Raw genomic sequence first — 6,567 nt, forward strand, 5'->3', positions numbered from 1 at the left:
GGGGCGCTGGGTCAGTCCCTACAGGACCAGCTGTCCCGCTCTCTGCCGCCCCCTGCGGGCCACGTCCTGTGGGTCCCGCGGTCTCACTTGGGCTGGTCTGCTGTTCAGGTTTGGGGGCGCCAACGGACTGCCTCCTCTGCACCGGGCGCCTCCGCCCACGCCCCCGGGGGTCCAGAGACGAACCGGGGACGCGGCCGTGCCCTCCGAGGGCTCCCGGGGGGACAGCAGTGCAGCTGCCCCTGGGCCGGGCTCAGCCGGGAGCCAGCGGGGACCCCTCCCAGGGCACCGGGGCCTCAGCCCGGAGCTGTGCCTGCAGGCGGGCTGTGGAGTGTTGGGACACGGCGACAAGCTTCCGGGAGGACCGCCTAACGTCCATGCCCTGACCTCAGCACCCTGACCTGTTTCATCCTGACCTCCACACCCTGATCGCAGAGTCCCAACCTGTGCGCCCTGACCTCTGCTCCCTGGCCTGCATACCCTGACCTCCACGCTCTGACCTCGTCGCCCTGACCTCTGCACCCTGACCTGCGCACCTTCACTTCCACGCCCTGACCTCCGCTGCGTGACCTTGGCGCGCTAAGCTGCGCACCTGACCCGGGCTCCCTGAGCTGTTCCGACTTAACACGACGGGCCTGCAGTATCTCCTTACGGCCACACGGGGGCGTAGGGGCCGCGCGCCCCGGGGCGGAGGAGCGTGGCCAGCGCGGCGGCGGCGGGACCCGATCCCCGGACACCTGGGCGCTGCGCCCCCAGGGGCTGGATTCTGCCGTCGCCGACTCCAGCTTCTCCGTGGAGCCTGAGGGGCTACAGAGACCGCTCACGTTGGTGTGCAGGTGTGCCCACCCCCAGAGAGGCGTTTGGGGGTGCGGGTGGCGGAGGCCCCGCCCTCTCCGTCTGTTAGGTTTCAGTCCCCACACTCGGGAGACCAGGGGCATCTGTCGTTTGCTCGCTGCATACTCCCAATGCCGGGGACAGCGCCCGACAGCCCATTCGCTGAAATGTCTGCACCGAGCCGGCGGAGTCACCCAACCGGGGACACGAAGTGGGAAACGAGGTAGGTTACCGAGCCCCACCTTTGCAGCCGGTTCCTCCAGACACCCGCGGTCTCGAGGTTTGCTGCTGGGACAGCCGCACGTGGCCTCTGGCATTGCAGGATTCCCCCCTGCCAGGAAGGGGGGTGAATCAGGGCCCAGAGGAAAACACCAAAGGTCCCTGCTCCTCGCGCTGGGTTTTAAGTCCCGACTTCGTGTTTCTGAGTGGTGTTAAATGCGCCCAGACATCCCCACCTTCCTTCCCTACGCGCCCCCCGTGGGACTCTGCTACAACAGGTGCTGGGGCCGGGGGTCTTGCGGCCTGCCCCCCTCCGCCTGCCCCCCCCCCCACCTGTCCTGACCTAGGTGGTTGCTGTGGCTCCTCGTCTTGGATCAAGTTCCCTCCGAGCAGAGCTCCAGTCGCGGGCATTCGGCTCCCGAAGATTCCTCCTCTCTCGGAACACGCCGCCTTTGGGGCCTGGCTACCTGCTCTGAACACCTGCCTCGTTGCTTCTTCTTCTCCCGTTTCCATGAGCCAGGCTCTTGCTCTCTGTGCAAGAATCTTCTCTGGGCTATCTGCCCCTGGGAGCCAACACCGGGGCCGGGGCACAGGTCCGCCTGACCGCACCACGCATGGCTAAGTGGCTTTCCACCCGTGCTGGTGCCCAGCACACCGTTTGAACGGTGCCCCACAAAGGCACGTCTGTTTCCTCCTCTATGGGAGTTACATCGCCGCAAACTGCGTGACTAAGGGTCTGGATGATGCGCTGGGCCCTACACGCAGACACGCCCTGGGGACACATGGAGGGTTCGCAGCCCGGCTGTCCCTCACCGGCCCCAGGGCTCTGCCGCCTTTATTTCAGTCGCTTTGTAGCTTTTCTCTTTTTCAAACTTTAGTGAGGTGTGATTCAGTCTTTAGGGGCGGGGCTCCTGCCTTCCGCCTGCGCCTCTGTCACCGGGGAGCCCCCCCAGCCTCCGCAGGACACGCTCTCTTGCTCCTGGGCTGTCCCCAGGTTAGGCTGTCTTACTTTCCCTGACTGCCGTGGCCAAGCACCACAGCTGGGTGGCCTAGAACAACAGAAATTTACTTTTTCGTGGTCCTGGCGCTCCCCGGGAGAGTCCTTCACAGGCTCACCCCGCTTCTGGAGGCCCCCGCGCTCCCTGGCCTGCGGACACATCACTCCTGTGCCTCTGTCTCCTCCTCTCTCCTAGGGACACTAGTCATTGCAGTCAGGGCCCACCCTCCTCCAGTCTGACCTTGACCTAGTGACGTCTGCAAATACCCTGGTTTTTGAATAGGACCGCATTTCGAGCTTCCGAGTGGACATGATTTGGAGAGGACGCCATTCCAAACCCTGTGCGTCCGGGAACGGGACCGGGGAGCCCCTGTGCACCTGTTCCCCAGCGGGAGGAGGCCGCACCACCAGTATCCTTTCCTGAAGTCTCCTTTCGGCTTCAGGTGGCTGGAGTTGGCCCGGAGTGTCACTGACCCAGGCCCGGGCCGAGCCCACGGGGACGGGCGTGATGTGGGATGGCACACAGCAAGCAGGGTGTGGGATGGGCGAGGGTCCGGCATTGGTGCCGCCTCCCAGCGGGTACAGAACACCCACGTGGGAGCCAGGAGACCCCTGGACGCCTGCATCCACGCCTCTTCCCGCGGGCCGGGGCCCCTGGCTGTGCGGTCAGGGCGTCACGGGCTCCCATTCCTCCCCTGTGCCCCACACCTGCAGCATTAGTCGCAGCCGTGGATGTGTCCCGGGGACGTGCTGGGTGTCCTCCTGGATGCCAGACTGTCCTCCCCTTCCTTCCTCTCCCCGGGGCGGGGGAGGGCCAGGCAGACCCCGCACGGTCACGCTCTCACGTGGGCCAGACGCGGAGGCCCGCTCCTGCCACCTTCTCCCTGTGACGACTCCGAGAGGCCACCGCGTCACCGCCGCCAGCTCCGGCCGCCTGGCCTCCTCCCTCTTGCCTTGAGCCCATCTCAGACCTCCTTCTTCTTCTAAGAGATTTTTGAAAATTAACGTCGACTTACTTTTTAGGGCATCGTGAGGTCCGTAAGAATACTGTGCACGGGAGGTCCAGTTGCCACAGGCACAGATGTCCTCACTTCCAGCGTCTGTCATTAGAGTGCTACGATTGTTACTGCCCGCGGACACCGTGGAGACCATCTTACCGGGCGCACAGCGCTGTTCACCCGGGGGCCCTGACAACGTCGAAGGGACGCGTCTAGCACCACACCCCACCTTCCAATGACATTCCCCAGCACGCGGGCTCCCGTCTGGCCCCGGCAGCCCTCGGGGATGGCTGCACGCAGACCGTCCTGTACAGAAGGTCCCCTTCCAGGCCCTCCTCCCACTTTGTATACCAATGGCACCTGTAACTTGCAACAGCAGTTTCGTTTTTTTTTTTTTTTTTCTCTAGTAAAACAAAAAGCTGGAGGGGCTCCTGGGCGGCTCAGTCACTTAAGGGTCCAACTTCGGCTCAGGTCATGATCTTACAGCTCGTGAGTTCGAGCCCCGCGTGAGGCTCTGGGCCCACAGCTCAGAGCCTGGAACCGGCTTCGGATTCTGTGTCTCCCTCTCTCTGTGCCCCTCCCCCACCCATACTCCGTGTCTCTGTCTCTCACTCAAAAGTAAATAAACATTAAGGTCACAGCAACAACAACAACAAAGTACCTGGGGAGAAAAGCAGATTAAAGCCACACCGAGATCCTATCATCTAGAAAGCAGACTGGCAAAAATGAAAAGCCCAAGCGTGCCAAGTTCAGTCGAGGCTGGCTCAGCGGGGTCTCGCGGTGGGGCGGCCGCCTGGGGACACGTTACCCAGTAAACCCGGGGAGGTGCAGCCCTGGGTGGAGACGCTCTCGCCCCAGTCCCCCCAGGAGACGGGCAAGGCCCAGCAGCAGCAGGGGAGCATCAGTGCTGGACCGGACCGGGGACGCAGAACAGGGAGGCGGCACCCATGGCTGCTCAGCGTCAGGGACGGGGACTTGCCCGCATCCAGCAAATGCAAAGACCCAGGTCGGTGCTTGTCTCCTGTCCCTCTCGTCATGGACTCATCCGTGTGCTCTATTTGTCTATTCTCCCAGTAGCACATCACCTCCTGGGGGACGCGGTCTCCAAAATACGAGGTCCGTGTCAGGTGGCTGAGACTATGACCACGGCCAGCTGACAAAGGTGACCCACACCAGCCGGCACCCCAAGTTCAACATCAGGCTGTCTGTTTTGGGCCCTTGGACCCCGCCCTGCGGATCCCTGGAGCCCGTGTGAGGCTCTCCCAACGCCTCCACCTGCTCTAGGGCTCCCAAGCCTTTGCTGTCCAGGGTCCCCCTCGTGGTCCCCGCCAGGCAGGACCTGTGCTTGTCACTAGATCTCCCACACCTGGAGGAGCAGCCACGGAGGAAAGCCCAGGCTCAGAGAGGCTGGAGATTTGCTCCGGGTCCCACGGCATTAGTTTCTGAGGCTGGGCGAGCGCCTCTCCCGGGACCTGCCGGCCTGCACCCCTAGCAGCCTCCTCGACTGAGTGCACGTGTGGCCAGGAGGCTGGAGGCCCGGAGTGGAAGAGGCTTCCTGCCTGGACTTCTCTTCCCTCTTCCCCTCCCCCCTGGACACAGCGCCAGGGGTCTGGTCGGGGGTGGGGGGCTAGCCCCCGCGTCACCCAAACCGCGGTACATCACTGCCTCCATTGTCTGTACTTTTCTGTCTATGAGACAGGATGCTGGCTTCCCATTTCTGGAAGATAAGTGTTTACAATCCCAGGTCTTAACCAAACACCTGATCAGATTGAAATAGACCACGTGGAGGCAGGAATGGGGCGGGGGAGGGTGTGGGGCGCTGGGTCAGGCCCTACAGGACCAGCTGTCCTGCTCTCTGCCGCCCCCTGCGGGCCGCGTCCTGTGGGTCCCGCGCTCTCACTTGGGCTGGTCTGTTGTTCAGGTTTGGGGGCGCCAACGGACTGCCCCCTCTGCACCGGGTGCCTCCGCCCACGCCCCCGGGGGTCCAGAGACGAACCGGGGACGTGGCCGTGCCCTCCGAGGGCTCCCGGGGGGACAGCAGTGCAGCTGCCCCTGGGCCGGGCTCAGCGGGGAGCCAGTGGGGACCCCTCCCAGGGCAGCGGGGCCTCAGCCCGGAGCTGTGCCTGCAGGCGGGCTGTGGAGTGTCGGGACAGGGGGACAGATTTCAGCAGGGACACTTGGACAGTGACAGGTCCTGGGGATGCTAACGGCCCCGCAGATGGAGGGATGCACCCATGTCCCCTCCCTCTCTGGGGCATCCGGAGGCTGGCCACCGAGGGGAAGGCCAGCAGACAGAAGGCACAAATGTGGGCCGGTGGCCTGGTTTCCCTTTCTCGCTCTCTCTTCTCCAGGGGCCCGGGGGAGGCGACAGGTACCAGCAGCAGCCCGGCCGTGGGCATTTGGCCCAGGCCTCCTGTCGTGACCAGTCACCATCCCAGAGGCCACCGTGGGCTCAGGGGCGCAGGGCAGGGCCTTCTCCATCGCGGGGTCCTCCCCCCAAGCCCACAACGCCTTTCTTTGCTGGCGGGTGGGGAGACGTGCGAGTCCACCGTGGCCCTGTGGCGTCCCCCCCCAAACGAGTCATGCACCCCCACCCTGTGGAAAGCAGGCTCGGCCACAAGGCCTGTCCAGGCCACAGGGAGGAACGGAAGTAAGGCCCGTGGCCTGGGAGCGGAAGCTTTCAGAGGCAGCGCCCACTTATCTTCCTGCAGCCGCGGGATGAGGCTGTCAGCGGCAACTTCTGGAGGGAGGGCACGCGGGGGCTGGCAGGCCTCCAACATGTCCTCTGCCCGCTGGCCAGCCCTTTCCTTCAGTCTCCAGGGACAGCTGGCCTTGGCCGAGCCCCTACCCTGTGACTGTGGCCGCCCATGGCCTCCCCTGCTGGATCCTGTCTCCCCTCCGTCCCCATCCGGCACTGGCTCCCAGGCACTTCCTGCGTGCTGACTCCCCCTGGGAGCGGGCTTCCCCAAGCCCGGCGGCACCTGCAGCGGCCCCGGGTCCCCCAGCACTGACAAAGAGCACGTGCAGTGGCCCAGCGGTACCCGGGGAGCCGGCCGGTGTGCAGCCGTGGCCATGAGACGTCAGCTGTTCGAGAGATCGGGGACGACCGGGACTGTGGGGCCAAGGTGCGTGGCACCATCACTAAGCCCGTGGAGGCTCTAGGAAAAGACAACGAAAAGCTGAGGGTGATTAACTGGCGATCGCGAGCTGGCCGTGACGGCAGGTGGCGCTCGGTGCCCAGGGGGGCGAAGGAAGCGGGCTCCAGCAGAGCGGGCACCCCCTTGGGCACAGCCGCTGGCCCAGGCAGGTCCTGCACGTGGGACGTGACATCTGGGCAGGTGACCGAGTGCAGAGTGGCCCCCCTGTCGCCCAGCCCACACCCTCTGCGGGTTCAGACCCCGGGATTATCTACCCCGGGATGCGAGGGCCCAGGAGACGGTGCTAGAAACTCAGCAGAGCCCGTTGTCCACGGGGCGGCTCGGGGCACACACGGTTCACCAAAGCCCTGGGGTTTGTGCTGGG

General features: G+C 64.7%; 1 long non-coding RNA gene across 1 annotated transcript; it reads left to right on the plus strand.

The window, feature by feature from the left end:
- The first annotated feature begins 238 nt into the window (after positions 1 to 238).
- On the plus strand, positions 239 to 3,731 carry LOC147573233 (uncharacterized). Its single transcript, XR_015245325.1, has 3 exons — positions 239 to 1,054; positions 2,244 to 2,490; positions 3,071 to 3,731. It is a non-coding gene; the product is annotated as an uncharacterized LOC147573233 (long non-coding RNA).
- The last annotated feature ends 2,836 nt before the right edge of the window (positions 3,732 to 6,567 follow it).

The sequence above is a fragment of the Puma concolor genome, chromosome E3 (assembly GCF_028749965.1).
Source record: "Puma concolor isolate L17-30 chromosome E3, mPumCon1.1.hap2, whole genome shotgun sequence".
Lineage (NCBI taxonomy): Eukaryota > Metazoa > Chordata > Mammalia > Carnivora > Felidae > Puma > Puma concolor.